Source organism: Heptranchias perlo, chromosome 5 (genome assembly GCF_035084215.1).
Source record: "Heptranchias perlo isolate sHepPer1 chromosome 5, sHepPer1.hap1, whole genome shotgun sequence".
Lineage (NCBI taxonomy): Eukaryota > Metazoa > Chordata > Chondrichthyes > Hexanchiformes > Hexanchidae > Heptranchias > Heptranchias perlo.
In genome coordinates, this window is record NC_090329.1 from 45,979,050 (window position 1) to 45,995,038 (window position 15,989).

Consider the following 15,989-nt stretch of genomic DNA (forward strand, 5'->3'; position numbering starts at 1 on the left):
CAACTTGCATTTATATAGCACCTTTAAAACATCCCAAGGCGCTTCACAGGAGCGCTATCAAACAAAATTTGATGCCGAGCTACATAAGGAGATATTAGGCCAGGCGATCGAAAGCTTGGTCAAAGAAGTAGGTTTTAAGGAGCGTCTTAAAGGAGGAGAGATGGAGAGGTGGAGAGGTTTAGGGAGGGAATTCCAGAGCTTAGGGCCTAGGCAGTGTTTAATGCAACAAAAAAAAAATCAAGGCAATTAATCTGGTCAAAAGGGAAAACGGACACCAAGTTGGAGAGATTAGGAGGGATGACTGAAAGAATAGTTCGAGAAAGGTTTTGAGGGGATTTCTAAAAGAGGAAAGAGGGGTGGAAAAGGAGGGAATTCTAGCACTCGCGTAACTGAATGGTGTAGCGAAGGGATGGAGATACAGGAAAGACTGGAGTCAAGAGAAACAATGCATTCGGAGGGAGACAGGGCTAGAGAACATAGCAGAGATAGGTTGGATCGAGGCCATGACGATTTTAAATTTAAAGCTTTGGAGAATGGGGAGTTAATGTAGGTCAGTGAGTAGGACAGAATACAGACAGTAGAGCATTGAACAAGTTGCAGTCTATGGACGATGGGGAATGGGGGCCTAGCAGCCAGCATTGGAGCAGCCAAGTTTGGACATGATGAAAGGTGTCCTTTCAGTGGCAAAGAGGTTGAGGCAGAGTGGAGCCTTTGTATTGGAGAAGGTATAAAGCATGAACCTTGATACAGGGATGAACAGTCTGTCAAATTTGTGAAGTCTGGTTCAGCAGCCCATGAAGGGATGGAATAAGTTTCACTGGCATCTGGGGTCTGATCCAGTCATAACTATTTACTTATGCTTGAACTGAAGCACTTGTCGTGATAAGCTACAACCCTTGTTCTACAATATATCTTTGACTTGTCTTTTTTTTTAAAAAGGGCAAAGGACTCTTGCCACAGATAAGCAATTTATCATACTTTCTGTACATAGGATTTTTCAGTGAGTCAATTAAAAAGGAGTGTTGGTTGTGGTGTAGGCCAAAGTTGATTGCATTGGTCTTCCCAATATCAAGCTAGAGGAAGTTATGATTCATCCAAGATTGGATTTCAAGTCTATTACATAGAATCTATTACAGCATAGAAACAGACCATTTGGCCCAACAGGACCATGCTGGTGTTTATGCTCCACACGAGCCTCCTCCCTCCTTCATCTAACCCTATCAGCATTTCCCTCCATTCCTTTTTTCCTCATGTGTTTATCTAGCTTCCCCTTAAATGCATCTATGCTAGTCACCTCAACTACATCTTGTGGTAGCGAGTTCCATATTCTAACCGCTCTCTGGGCAAAGAAGTTTCTCCTGAATTCCCTATTGGATTTATTAGTGACTTATCCTATATTTATGGCCCCTAGTTCTGGTCTCCCCCCACCAAGTGGAAACATCTCTACATATACCCTGTCAAACCCCTTCATAATCTTAAAGACCTCTATCAGGTCACCCCTCAGACTTCTCTTTTCTAGAGAAAAGAGCCCCAGCCTACTCAATCTTTACTGATAGGTATAACTTCTCAGTTCTGGTATCATCCTAATTAATCTTTTTTTTAAAACCTTCTCCAGTGCCTCTATATCCTTTTTATAATATGGAGACCAGAACTGTTCACAGTATTCCAAATGTGGTCTAACCAAGTTCTATACAAGTTTAACAATAACTGCTCTGCTTTTCAATTCTATCCCTCTACAAATGAACGTCAGTGCTTTGTTTGCTTTTTTATGGCCTTATTAACCTGCATTGCTACTTTTAGTGATGTGTGTATCTGTACCTCCAGATCCCTCTGCTCCTCTACCCCATTTAGACTATTATTTAATCAGTATGCAGTCCCTTTATTCTTCCTACCAAAATGTAATACCTCTCACTCATCTATATTGAAATTCATTTGCCAATTACACGCCCACTTTGCAAGTTTATTAACGTCCTCCTTGGTATTAACTAAACCCCCCCAATTTGGTGGTGTTCACAAATTTTGGAATTGTATTTCCGATTATGTAAGTATGTAAACTGTGGTCCCAGCACCGATCCTTGTGGAACACCACATCCCACCTTTTGCCAGTCTGAGTAACTACCTTTAACACCTACTCTGTTTTCTGTTTTGTAGCCAGTTTGCTATCCATTCTGCTACTTGTCCCGACTCCATATGCTCTGACCTTAGTCTACCATGTGGTACCTTATCGAAGGCCTTATGAAAATCCAAATATATTACATCTACTGCATTACCCTTGTTACCCTTTCTGTTACTTCTTCAAAGAATTCAATAAGGTTGGTCAGGCATGACCTTCCCTTTTGAAACCCATGCTGACTATTCTTTATTATATTTTCGGTTTCTAGAAAATCTAATTGTGAAACTTCAGCTGCCATCCTCGAAGAGGTAGGTATCTTATTGTACATGCAGCAGAACAAACTACCTTAAGAGCCACGTTGGGGCAGGTTTAAGTCTCTGATGCTTCTTGAAAATCTTCAGCATCAAATTGTGCCCAAAGATGTTTTCCTACAGAGAGTATCTTACGAACGTGAAGGTCCAGTGGGAAACCCGAAATGATGTTGCAATCTCTTCGGATGGCATCAGGGTCTGATCCAGTCATACTTATTTACTTACACTTGAACTGAAGCAGTGGCCTTGATAAGCTCCAAACCCTGTTGTTCAATATATCTTTAACTTGTCTTTTTTTCCCCTCCCAAAGGCAAAGGACTCTTGGCACGGGTAAGCAATTTATCATACTTCATCTGTACATAGGATTTCTCAGTGAGTCAATTAAAAAAGTCCTATGATGACCACTGGGACTATATAATGCTGATATTATCTGTCAAACCTGGTCAGAAGCAAAGAAAACTGACCCATTCTTCAAAACAGTGTTAATGACAAATTCTTGAAGATGATGAACACAATAGTGGTTATAAAAAAGTGGTTATAAATTACCTATACTTGTAAGGAATACGTGATCCAGTTTGCTTTATTGGCTTAACCTTGATACAACAATTAAACAATTTTCTTTCTTTCATGAAGGCTATTTATATAATGGTGGGAACAGTCATAATGATAAAAATGAATGAAGATGTTTGATACCAGAGCAGCAAGTACAGTATAAGATTTTCAGCAAGACGGATAAGAACAAAGATAACCAGATTACTTCAGATGAATCCAAAGCCGCAAAAAGCAATCCTTCAATTGTAATATTGCTGCAGTATAAAATTCAAAAATGAGCTGTTAATAAGGCATGTAATGGGCTGCACATAACTGAAGTGCTTGTTTGTAGCTATATCCATACACACAAAGAAATGCTTGGATTACCTTTAAATGGGGTTTGCTTCATGTGTTAAACACTTGTGTGCATGAGAATATCATATACAAAACTAAAGTGTGCCCAATTTCACTACCATATGTAATTCATTCTCTAGACTGCGCATCAGTGATATGTTCATGTTCCACTGAAGCTTCCAATGTGTTTCACTCACTGAATAATGAGAATGAAACTGAAATTCCATGTCAAAGTAACTGTTTAGAATAAACTATTTAATATCCCTCTAACCATTGTAGAATATTGACATCAAATTATCTGATCAGAAAATATAGTCTAGATTACACATATTTGTTTGCTTAACGAGTGAATGGCATTTTAGTCTAGTTAAGTTTTATCTCAATTCTTGGAAGCCTGAAATAAATCATAAAACCTTTAAGGAACAATAAAGACAGGAGTACATAACTCAGAAAACTGCAGCATTATTGTAAGCAATGGATTCAGCATTTATAATCTGCATCTTATTCAAACATGGACTCTCAGAATTCCTCAGCAGATTTGAAAGATTTATTTGCAAGGCTTTAAAAATACCAGCAATAAGATTCCCTAGTGTATCTGACGTTATTTTAGATTTTTTTCTACAATATCTAAAATAAATATTCTTCCCATTAGCTATCAGGAATATGGTGGTGACTTTTTAAACTCTTTGTAGAGCTTTTCCACTTGGAACTTATCAGCAGTTAGGGTGTATATTGACAGAAATCCCAGGAACATCTTATTGTCATCACAGAGAAAAAAAACACTGTACACTGCATTATTTAGAATTAACACAATAAAAGTATGTAATTATAAAAGGGAGCAAGATAATGTACAAGAGAAGCCTTATTTTCTTTATTGCACAATGAATTAACACAAAAGTCAAAGCGCTAGTTAGAAATCCTGCTAGTGATCTTGGGTAAGAGCTTCTGCTAGATTGCGCTGGCTTTATCAGCGCAATCCTGCCAAATCAGCGCAACAGATCGAGGAATTTCAATGTACGCTGGGCATAAATTATGTCTAGTGTAATTCGAGTTTCTATGATCATTTGTGCTGGTTCAAAAATCATTGTGCTGAAGCCGGCTCCGCCCATAAAACTGGCTATGCCCCCCAAACGAAATAACGAGGATGCCGAGTTTCCATCGATTGCATCCAAATGCAGTCATTCGAGGAGGGTCTTCAAATTAAGCTAGTTTTCTTAGGTGCACCGTGTTTGAAATGTTTTTACATAGTAAATTAAATATTTTTAAATAAGAAACTGACTAGTGTACACATATGAAAGCAATAAATGGTTCAGTATAGTTTTTATTTAAGTCATTTTCGGTGATTTAAGATCAGGTTACTCACAGGTGGAGGACTAGACACTCATCAAAAATGTTTTTTTTTTGAGCTAAACCCATTTTGAGCTGTATTAGATAAACTGCACCAGGTTACCATTCTTAAACACATCAATGAATATTTTTTATTACAAAGAAAAAAATCAACGATTACGTTTGGTTAAGCAGGATTGTGCTGGTTCATGGAAGATTTTGTTTGTAATTATGCAAATGTATTTTAGCGGAAACCCGGACTGTAACCCAGCCGGCACAATTTTCGTGCGCAATTTGCGCCCAAAGTGGAAACTCTACCCCTAATCTCAACTCGAGTACTTTTTTTTTATTCGTTCATGGGATGTGGGCGTCGCTGGCGAGGCCGGCATTTATTGCCCATCCCTAATTGCCCGCGAGAAGGTGGTGGTGAGCCGCCTTCTTGAACCACTGCAGTCCGTGTGGTGACGGTTCTCCCACAGTGCTGTTAGGAAGGGAGTTCCAGGATTTTGACCCAGCGACAATGAAGGAACGCCGATATATTTCCAAGTCGGGATGGTGTGAGACTTGGAGGGGAATGTGCAGGTGGTGTTGTTCCCATGTGCCTGCTGCTCTTGTCCTTCTAGGTGGTAGAGGTCACGGGTTTGGGAGGTGTTGTCGAAGAAGTCTTGGCAAGTTGCTGCAGTGCATCCTGGGATGGTATACGCTGCAGCCAATGTGCGCCGGTGGTGAAGTGAGTGAATGTTTAGGGTGGTGGATGGGGTGCCAATCAAGCGGGCTGCTTTATCTTGGATGGTGTCGAGCTTCTTGAGTGTTGTTGGAGCTGCACTCATCCAAGCAAGTGGAGAGTATTCCATCACACTCCTGACTTGTGCCTTGTAGATGGTGGAAAGGCTTTGGGGAGTCAGGATGTGAGTCACTCGCGCAGAATACCCAGCCTCTGACCTGCTCTCGTAGCCACAGTATTTACATGGCTGGTCCAGTTAAGTTTCTGGTCAATGGTGACCCCCAGGATGTTGTTGGTGGGGGATTCGGCGATGGTAATGCCGTTGAATGTCAAGGGGAGGTAGTTAGACTCTCCCTTGTTGGAGATGGTCATTGCCTGGCGCGAATGTTACTTGCCACTTATGAGCCCAAGCCTGGACGTTGTCCAGGTCTTGCTGCATGCGGGCTCGGACTGCCTCATTATTTGAGGGGTTGCGAATGGAACTGAACACTGTGCAGTCATCAGCGAACATCCCCATTTCTGACCTTATGATGGAGGGAAGGTCATTGATAAAGCAGCTGAAGATGGTTGGGCCAAGGACACTGCCCTGAAGAACTCCTGCAGCAATGTCCTGGGGCTGAGATGATTGGCCTCCAACAACCACTACCATTTTCCTTTGTGCTAGGTATGACTCCAGCCACTGGAGTGTTTTCCCCCTGATTCTCTGACTTCAATTTTACTAGGGCTCCTTGGTGCCACGCTCGGTCAAATGCTGCCTTGATGTCAAGGGCAGTCACTCTCACCTCACCTCTGGAATTCAGCTCTTTTGTCAGTGTTTGGACCAAGGCTGTAATGAGGTCTGGAGCCGAGTGGTCCTGGCGGAACCCAAACTGAGCATCGGTGAGCAGGTTATTGGTGAGTAAGTGCCGCTTGATAGCACTGTCGACGACACCTTCCATTACTTTGCTGATGATTGAGAGTAGACTGATGGGGCGGTAATTGGCCGTATTGGATTTGTCCTGCTTTTTGTGGACAGGACATACCTGGGCAATTTTCCACATTGTCGGGTAGATGCCAGTGTTGTAGCTGTACTGGAACAGCTTGGCTAGAGGCGCAGCTAGTTCTGGATCACAAGTCTTCAGCACTACAGCTGGGATGTTGTCGGGGCCCATAGCCTTTGCTGTATCCAGTGCACTCAGCCGTTTCTTGATGTCACGTGGAGTGAATCAAATTGGCTGAAGACTGGTTTCCGTGATGGTGGGGATATCGGGAGGAGGCCGAGATGGATCATCCACTCGACACTTCTGGCTGAAGATGGTTGCAAACGCTTCAGCCTTGTCTTTTGCGCTCACGTGCTGGACTCCGCCATCATTGAGGACGGGGATGTTTGCAGAGCCTCCTCCTCCCATTAGTTGTTTAATTGTCCACCACCATTCACGACTGGATGTGGCAGGACTGCAGAGCTTTGATCTGATCCGTTGGTTGTGGAATCGCTTAGCTCTGTCTATAGCATGTTGCTTCCGCTGTTTAGCATGCATTAGTCCTGAGTTGTAGTTTCACCAGGTTGGCACCTCATTTTTCGGTACGCCTGGTGCTGCTCCTGGCATGCTCTTCTACACTCCTCATTGAACCAGGGTTGATCCCCTGGCTTGTTGGTAATGGTAGAGGGAGGAATATGCCGGGCCATGAGGTTACAGATTGTGCTGGAATATAATTCTGCTGCTGCTGATGGCCCACAGCGCCTCATGGATGCCCAATTTTGAGCTGCTAGATCCGTTCTGAATCTATCCCATTTAGCACGGTGGTAGTGCCACACAACACGTTGGATGGTGTCCTCAGTGCGAAGACAGGACTTCATCTCCACGAGGACTGTGCGGTGGTCACTCCTACCAATACTGTCATGGACAGATGCATTTGCGACAGGTAGGTTGGTGAGGACGAGGTCAAGTAAGTTTTTCCCTCGTGTTGGTTCGCTCACCACCTGCCGCAGGCCCAGTCTAGCAGCTATGTCCTTCAGGACTCGGCCAGCTCAGTCAGTAGTGGTGCTACCGAGCCACTCTTGGTGATGGACATTGAAGTCCCCCACCCAGAGTATATTTTGTGCACTTGCTACCCTCAGTGCTTCCTCCAAGTGGTGCTCAACATGGAGGAGGACTGATTCATCAGCTGAGGGAGGACGGTAGGTGGTAATCAGCAGGAGATTTCCTTGCCCATGTTTGACCTGATGCCATGAGATTTCATGGGGTCCAGAGTCAATGTTGAGGACTCCCAGGGCCACTCCCTCCTGACTGTATATCACTGTACCACCACCTCTGGTGGGTCTGTCCTGCCGGTGGGACAGGACATACCCAGGGATGGTGATGGAAGAGTCTGGGACATTAGCAGAAAGGTATGATTCTGTGAGTATGGCTATGTCAGGCTGTTGCTTGACTAGTCTGTGGGACAGCTCTCCCAATTTTGGCACAAGTCCCCAGATGTTAGTAAGGAGGACCTTGCAGGGTCGACTGGGCTTGGTTTGCCGTTGTCGTGTCCGGCGCCTAGTGGTCCGATGCCGGGTGGTCCGTCCGGTTTTATTCTTCTTATGACTTTTTTAAAGCGAGATTTTACAACTGAGTGGCTTGCTAGGCCATTTCAGAGGGCAATTAAGAATCAACCACATTGCTGTGGGGCTGGAGTCACATTTAGGCCAGACCGGGTAAGGACGGCAGGTTTCCTTCCCTAAAGGACATTAGGGGTATTAAAGTTAAAGTAGGAAAGGACATAGAATTGGAAACTCCTGAATTTAGAGTTGATTCCCTGAGTTGAGGTGGCAGTTCAAACAGTTAATAGCTAGGAAGAATATCTAATCAATATGGATAAAGTGAAAGGATGCTGGAGGAGTTTAAGTCCAGGAGATGACTCCTTGATATATGGAAGTAGATATGGACAATATTCGTTAACCTCAACAGTAGGATTATCTGAAGGGGTCCTGAAATTTCCTTTACACTTGTTAACTATTCTGAAACTTGTCACTAAGGCTGTATTTGCTTTGGTCAGCAAGACCCGCAACACTCAATCTGCAATACTACAGTACAGACTGTGTTATGTTCGAGAGTGTAACCATTTCTTTTCAAACAAGAACACTGAAACTGTTATGTAAGGCAGCACACCTTTGGTCTTACCAGAAATAAAGACGGTGTTGGAGTAAATAACTTGGTGCAGGAGGGGGGGAAAACTGAATATATAGAGTTAATGTATTAATGAAACATAGAGCTGATGCATTAGAATGTAGAACATAAAGGGTTGACCTAATAAAGCAGAGTTAATACCTTGGAATGTGAAGCCAATAAGGTAACCAGTCACTACTAAAATGAGAGATTAAGGTTCTGGAGAGATATGAGATGAGAAAACCTGGTACTGGAGAGATACAAGATTCAAAACGGACATAAGAGCGGATGGATTCCCAAGGATAAAGGGTAACCAGATGCAGCAAAACTGTGCTGTGCGATAAGGTAACTGGTTCCCACCAGTACAAAGAATGGCAGTCATCTCCAGTAGTTAAGCTGTCGATAAGATGTATGTCTACTTATTAGTTTTACTGTACATGGACTTGCGTTTAACTCCTCTTGGTGTAATCATGTAATGGGTAGTCGTGGCAGTAGTCACATACACCCAGCACCCAAGTTTTAACTTTCCATGTATACACCCAAGCAAGATAGAATTAGCTAGGTTACCAGGCGTTTATGTCCCCCAGATCGGTAATTGTATGATCTGTCATTCTTTTAGTCTACTGAAGCATGTTTTCAGGACTTCACTTTACAGTTTGTTTCACTGTTAATCTGTGATTTACAATAAAGCCTGTTAAAAGGGATTATGTTGTGGAGTGTCTTTAGTGAAAGTTCCAAACTAAATGATAAGCATCTAATTTTAAAAAATGTCTAACAAATTAGTCTAACACACACAACTTTGTCACTGGAGCAGAACTTTGTGATGTTGAACAAGGACAAGTTCGACAAGATATCTCCTTCCAGACTGCATAAAAAAATTCTAAATCTAGATGAGAGATGAATGCAAAAGCAGCAAGCGTGCACACTTCTCTTACTATAATTTAGAACTATAGGGAATTAGAAATCATTTTAACAGACTGTTCATTCATTGGTAATTTAAAACTTTGATTGCAAAATATGAAAATGTTAAGCTCAATACACAGAAGTTAGAACTTTAAAAAATGGCAATTACCTTTTATTGTACATTTAATATTGAAGATTTGAAACTTACAAATTATATATTTTCCAGAGGCTTGACCATCAAGACATTAGTTTATCTGTTCAGACAAAAGATAATAAAATTAACCAAACCTTTCCCTTCATGTAGGCAATGTAAAAAATAAATGCTGGTAGAAGTGTGTACCTATACATTTGTTATGGCTTTTACAAATATCATGAATTAACATACAGGTCATCAATATATTCTAAATTAAACGGTGCTACAAACAGAATCCAGAACAGTTAAAATAAAATTGGGCTACTATGTGAAACAAACAGTCGTCTGGACATATTTCAACATGAAAACCATTCTGGTCATTTTTCTCACCTTAAACATAAACCAGTTCATTTTTAAAAGAACAAGCACATATCTACACTTTTAAATAAATGCTCTTTCACATAAAAAGCATCGAGCTATATTTATAACGCACGTTAACAGCCATTTAATCGTCTGAGTCTTCAGCTTGATCTCGTGAATGGAAAGGTAGTGTGGTCTGTCCTCTTTCAGGGTCGTGCAGACGAAGGATTTTAATTAGGTGACTGACAGGCAAAGAACTAAAACAAAATATTAAAAAAATTATTATTGAAACAGCACTCCATCAAACACAAATCAACATTTCCTTTAATTAATTAATGTTGCCGTTGTCACCTCCAGACTACACTATTCCAATGCTCTCCTGGCTGGTCTCCCATCCTCCGTAAACGTCATCCCATCCAACACTCTGTTGTCCGCATCCTATCCTACACCAACTCCCGCTCACCCATCTCCCGTCTTCATTGACCTATACTGGTCCACGGTGCCCCAATTTTAAAATTCTCATCCTCGTGTTTAAGTTCCTTGATGGCCTCACCTTTCCCGATCTCTGCAATCTCCTCCAGCCCTACAACTCCCCCTCCCTCCTAGAACAGTGTTCCTTCAACTCTGACCTCTTGTGCAACCTCACCCCCCCAATCCCCCACCTCGGCCCACCACTGGTGGCCCTGCCTTCAGCCAGCTAGGCCCTATGCTCTGAATCTTTCCATTTACCTCTCCGCCTTTAAGGACCTCCTTAAAACTCAGCTCTTTGACCAAGCTGCTGGACAGCTTTAATTTCTCCTTTGGTTTGGCACCCATTTTTGTCTGATTACGCTCCTGTTATGCAACTTGGGAAGTTTTTCTGCACTAAGTGTTACATGAAATGGAAGTTGTATAATTTCAGAATTCTTTGATTTCATTTATTCACTGCAGAATGTAGGATCGATCATTTATTTTACTGTAAGCCCCAGAAAACGGTTAAGTGGAGTTATGGATGTGGTTTAAGTAAATAATTTCATAATTGGGTAATTCTTTCCACTCCACATAATACTTGACCAAAGTATGTACATGTCATCAGAAGAAATATCTGGCTTTGCAGACTGAAGGAGGGAGATTTTTTTAAAAAATTGTTCATGGGATGTGGGCGTCGCTGGCAAGGCCAGCATTTATTGCCCATCCCAAATTGCCCTCGAGAAGGTGGTGGTGAGCCGCCTTCTTGAACCGCTGCAGTCCGTGTGGTGAAGGTTCTCCCACAGTGCTGTTAGGAAGGGAGTTCCAGGATTTTGACCCAGCGACGACGAAGGAACGGCGATATATTTCCAAGTCGGGATGGTGTGTGACTTGGTGTTGTTCCCATGTACCTGCTGCTCTTGTCCTTCTAGGTGGTAGAGGTCACGGGTTTGGGAGGTGCTGTTGAAGAAGCCTTGGTGAGTTGCTGCAGTGCATCCTGTGGATGGTACACACTGCAGCCACGGTGTGCCGCTGGTGAAGGGAGTGAATGTTTAGGGTGGTGGATGGGGTGCCAATCAAGTGGGCTGCTTTGTCCTGGATGGTGTTGAGCTTCTTGAGTGTTGTTGGAGCTGCACTCATCCAAGCAAGTGGAGAATATTCCATCACACTCCTGACTTGTGCCTTGTAGATGGTGGAAAGGCTTTGGTGGGTCAGGAGGTGAGTCACTCGGCGCAGAATACCTGTGGCTCATGTAGCCACAGTATTTATATGGTTGGTCCAGTTAAATTTCTGGTCAATGGTGACCCCCAGGATGTTGTTGGTGGGGGAATTCGGCAATGGTAATGCTGTTGAATGTCAAGGGGAGGTGGTTAGACTCTCTCTTGTTGGAGATGGTCATTGCCTGGCACTTATCTGGCGCGAATGTGACTTGCCATTTACCAGCCCAAGCCTGGATGTTGTCCAGGTCTTGCTGCATGCGGGCACGGACTGCTTCATTATTTGAGGGGTTGCGAATGGAACTGAACACTGTGCAATCAGCAAACATCCCTATTTCTGACCTTATGATGGAGGGAAGGTCATTGATGAAGCAGCTGAAGATGGTTGGGCCTAGGACACTGCCCTGAGGAACTCCTGCAGCAATGTCCTGGGGCTGAGATGATTGGCCTCCAGCAACCACTGCCATCTTCCTTTGTGCTAGGTATGACTCCAGCCACTGGTGAGTTTTCCCCGATTCCCATTGACTTCAATGTTACGAGGGCTCCTTGGTGCCACACTCGGTCAAATGCTGCCTTGATGTCAAGGGCAGTCACTCACACCTCACCTCTGGAATTCAGCTCTTTTGTCAGTGTTTGGACCAAGGCTGTAATGAGGTCTGGAGCCGAGTGGTCCTGGCAGAACCCAAACTGAGCATCGGTGAGCAGGTTATTGGTGAGTAAGAGCCGCTTGATAGCATTGTCGATGACACCTTCCATCACTTTGCTGATGATTGAGAGTAGACTGATGGGGCGGTAATTGGACAGGACATACCTGGGCAATTTTCCACATTGTTGGGTAGATGCCAGTGTTGTAGCTGTACTGGAACAGCTTGGCTAGAGGCGCAGCTAGTTCTGGAGCACAAGACTTCAGCACTACAGCCGGGATGTTGTCGGGGCCCATAGCCTTTGCTGTATCCAGTGCACTCAGCCGTTTCTTGATGTCACGTGGAGTGAATCGAATTGGCTGAAGACTGGCTTCAGTGACGGTGGAGATATCGGGAGGAGGCAGAGATGGATCATCTACTCGGCACTCCTGGCTGAAGATGGTTGCAAACGCTTCAGCCTGGTCATTTGCACTCACGTGCTGGACTCCGCCATTATTGAGGATAGGGATGTTTGCAGAGCTTCCTCCTCCCATTAGTTGTTTAATTGTCCACCGCCATTCACGACTGGGTGTGGCAGGACTGCAGAGCTTTGATCTGATCCGTTGGTTGTGGAATCGCTTAGCTCTGTCTATAGCATGTTGCTTCCACTGTTTAGCATGCATGTAGTCCTGAGTTGTAGCTTCACCAGGTTGGCACCTCATTTTTAGGTATGCCTGGTGCTGCTCCTGGCATGCTCTTCTACACTCCTCATTGAAGCAGGGTTGATCCCCTGGCTTGATGGTAATGGTAGAGTGAGGAATATGCCGGGCCATGAGATTACAGATTGTGCTGGAATACAATTCTGCTGCTGCTGATGGCCCACAGCGCCTCATGGATGCCCAAATTCTAACATTGGTTCAGCATTCAGGTAGTTCACTGGGGTGTTGATCAAATGAATGGAGTTTGTACCTGTACCAACATTATGGTCATTTTCATGACTGACTGCAAAATTTTACAGCTACAGCTGGAAAAGGTTGCAACTGTCTCAGACATCTTCCCAGCTCAAAGATGTAACGTGCAGTATGATTAGTTGGTTGTTTGGGTTTAGGCACTCTTGACCGACATTCCAACAAACTAAAAGATCACAATGGACTCACTTGTTTAATTTAGAACAGGATTATATGCTTCAAAGTCACGTCAGGAGACAACACAAACACTTATGAGCAAACGCTGAACAGGACCCATGGTTTGAATCAACAGAAGCTGAAACCAAGTGACACAACTGCAGTAGTCGACCCATGATTTGATCAATGATCGTAAATTTAAAACACATTTAAGACCGGAAATTGATACTGATGATTTTAAAGCATCAGGGAGCAAAAAGGTTCTTTTATGTCCACAACATTTCACATTTTATTAGCCAAATTATTTGTCACACATCAAGTGGATATTTCTGGTCTTCTAAATATCAGAATACTGTATCGTCTAGGTATCATTTTGGATCACTTGGTAACAATCACAAAAAACGGCAAGGTGCCAAAGGACATGGTCTGAAGGGCAGAAGAAAAAGTAGGCAGGAAAACAACTTTGATTATCAATATTACAAGAGAAAACATGTACAATCATGTAGCAGTTTCAACTCAAGTATGTCAATGTTAGTGGAAATAGAAAAACTTAAAAGCTACACTAAAATATACTCAGATGGCCACTTTTAACATACAAATGCAAATCTGCAAATTCATGCATGCAATGAAAGATTAAAATACATACCGCATACTCTGTGGAGTAAGAAAGATGAACTGACGGTAACGCTGGGAATCTGCTACCTTTAGCATCATGTCCATAGAAATCCTACGATTAACCATATCCTACAATTGAACAGGAATTTAAATACTAATGTAAAAGTAGATTCACAAGAACAAAATGCAGAGAAAGCTCGACATTTAGCCACTTAATACAGAAATAAACCCACAAAAGGGAACCAAATAACTTACCAGGAAAGCTGCAAGTTAGTGGAGTCTCTTTACATGTAGAAATAAATTCTACATTGAATGACTAAATTGAGTTCTCACCCACCATTTATTTTAGCTTTGTCAAAGAACGCACACATTTACAAATCAAAAAGTAGCTGGATAAATAAATGTGGCACTCATTGATTGTCCCTTTAATTTTCTTTCTATGGCCAAATGTGCATCATTGCCAGACTTCCCGAAAGACTGAATAAAGTAGCTCATTTGGTTTTAGGTATAGTAACTACTTTTAAAAATCCAGGTACACTCCACACATCAAGGATAAGGTAGATTTGTCAACTGTTTAAAGAAGGTCAGAAGTCTGTTTTTCTAAACTTTGTAGCGAGAACCCATGTAACCAACCTTGTATAGAATCATAGAAGTTTACAACATGGAAACAGGCCCTTCGGCCCAACATGTCCATGTCGCCCAGTTTATACCACTAAGCTAGTCCCAATTGCCTGCACTTGGCCCATATCCCTCTTTACCCATCTTACCCATGTAACTGTCCAAATGCTTTTTAAAAGACAAAATTGTACCCGCCTCTACTACTGCCTCTGGCAGCTCGTTCCTGACACTCACCACCCTTTGAGTGACAAAATTGCCCCTCTGGACCCTTTTATATCTCTCCCCTCACCTTAAATCTATGCCCCCTCGTTATAGACTCCCCTACCTTTGGGAAAAGATTTTGACTATCGACCTCATCTATGCCCCTCATTATTTTATAGACTTCTATAAGATCACCCTGAAACCTCCTACTCTCCAGGGAAAAAAGTCTCAGCCTATCCAACCTCTCCCTATAAGTCAAACCATCAAGTCCCGGTAGCATCCTAGTAAATCTTTTCTGCACTCTTTCTAGTTTAATAATATCCTTTCTATAATAGGGTGACCAGAACTGTACACAGTATTCCAAGTGTGGCCTTACTAATGTCTTGTACAACTTCAACAAGACATCCCAACTCCTGTATTCAATGTTCTGACCAATGAAACCAAGCATGCTGAATGCCTTCTTCACCACCCTATCCACCTGTGACTCCACTTTCAAGGAGCTATGAACCTGTACTCCTAGATCTCTTTGTTCTATAACTCTCCCCAACGCCCTACCATTAACGGAGTAGGTCCTGGCCCGATTTGATCTACCAAAATGCATCACCTCACATTTATATAAATTAAACTCCATCTGCCATTCATCGGCCCACTGGCCCAATTTATCAAGATCCCGTTGCAATCCTAGATAACCTCCTTCACTGTCCACAATGCCACCAATCTTGGTGTCATCTGCAAACTTACTAACCATGCCTCCTAAATTCTCATTCAAATCATTAATATAAATAACAAATAACAGCAGACCCAGCACCAACATCAACATCACTGCATTTTAGCATGAGTCATTTCTACTTGGCATTGACAGCTTAAAAATTCATGCTGTCCACAATAGCAACAAGGTGTCTGCAATAGAAGGTAGAAACCACTGTATAATTAGTTTGGCTCTTCAGAGTCAACCTAACAGCCAAGGGGGTTTTCTTCCTGGACCCCTTCTCAGCTCCATGGCTGGGTCTTTTGAACATTTGTTTAAACCTTTTAAGCTAAGAACATAACTTACTCTATCAAATGAGTGCCTGACCATACAAGTAATAGGACAAACTATGTTAAGGAGGTAGGGTTTGACTCATGACTTAACTGATTGGTCCCAAAACTCTCCAACATCACCTCCACTTCCTCGCCAAAGAGATGTTTCCCTGACAAGCTTCACATGCAGATCATAATAGAAGCCTGAAAATGTGACCCAACTATGTCTGCAGTGCAAGATTCA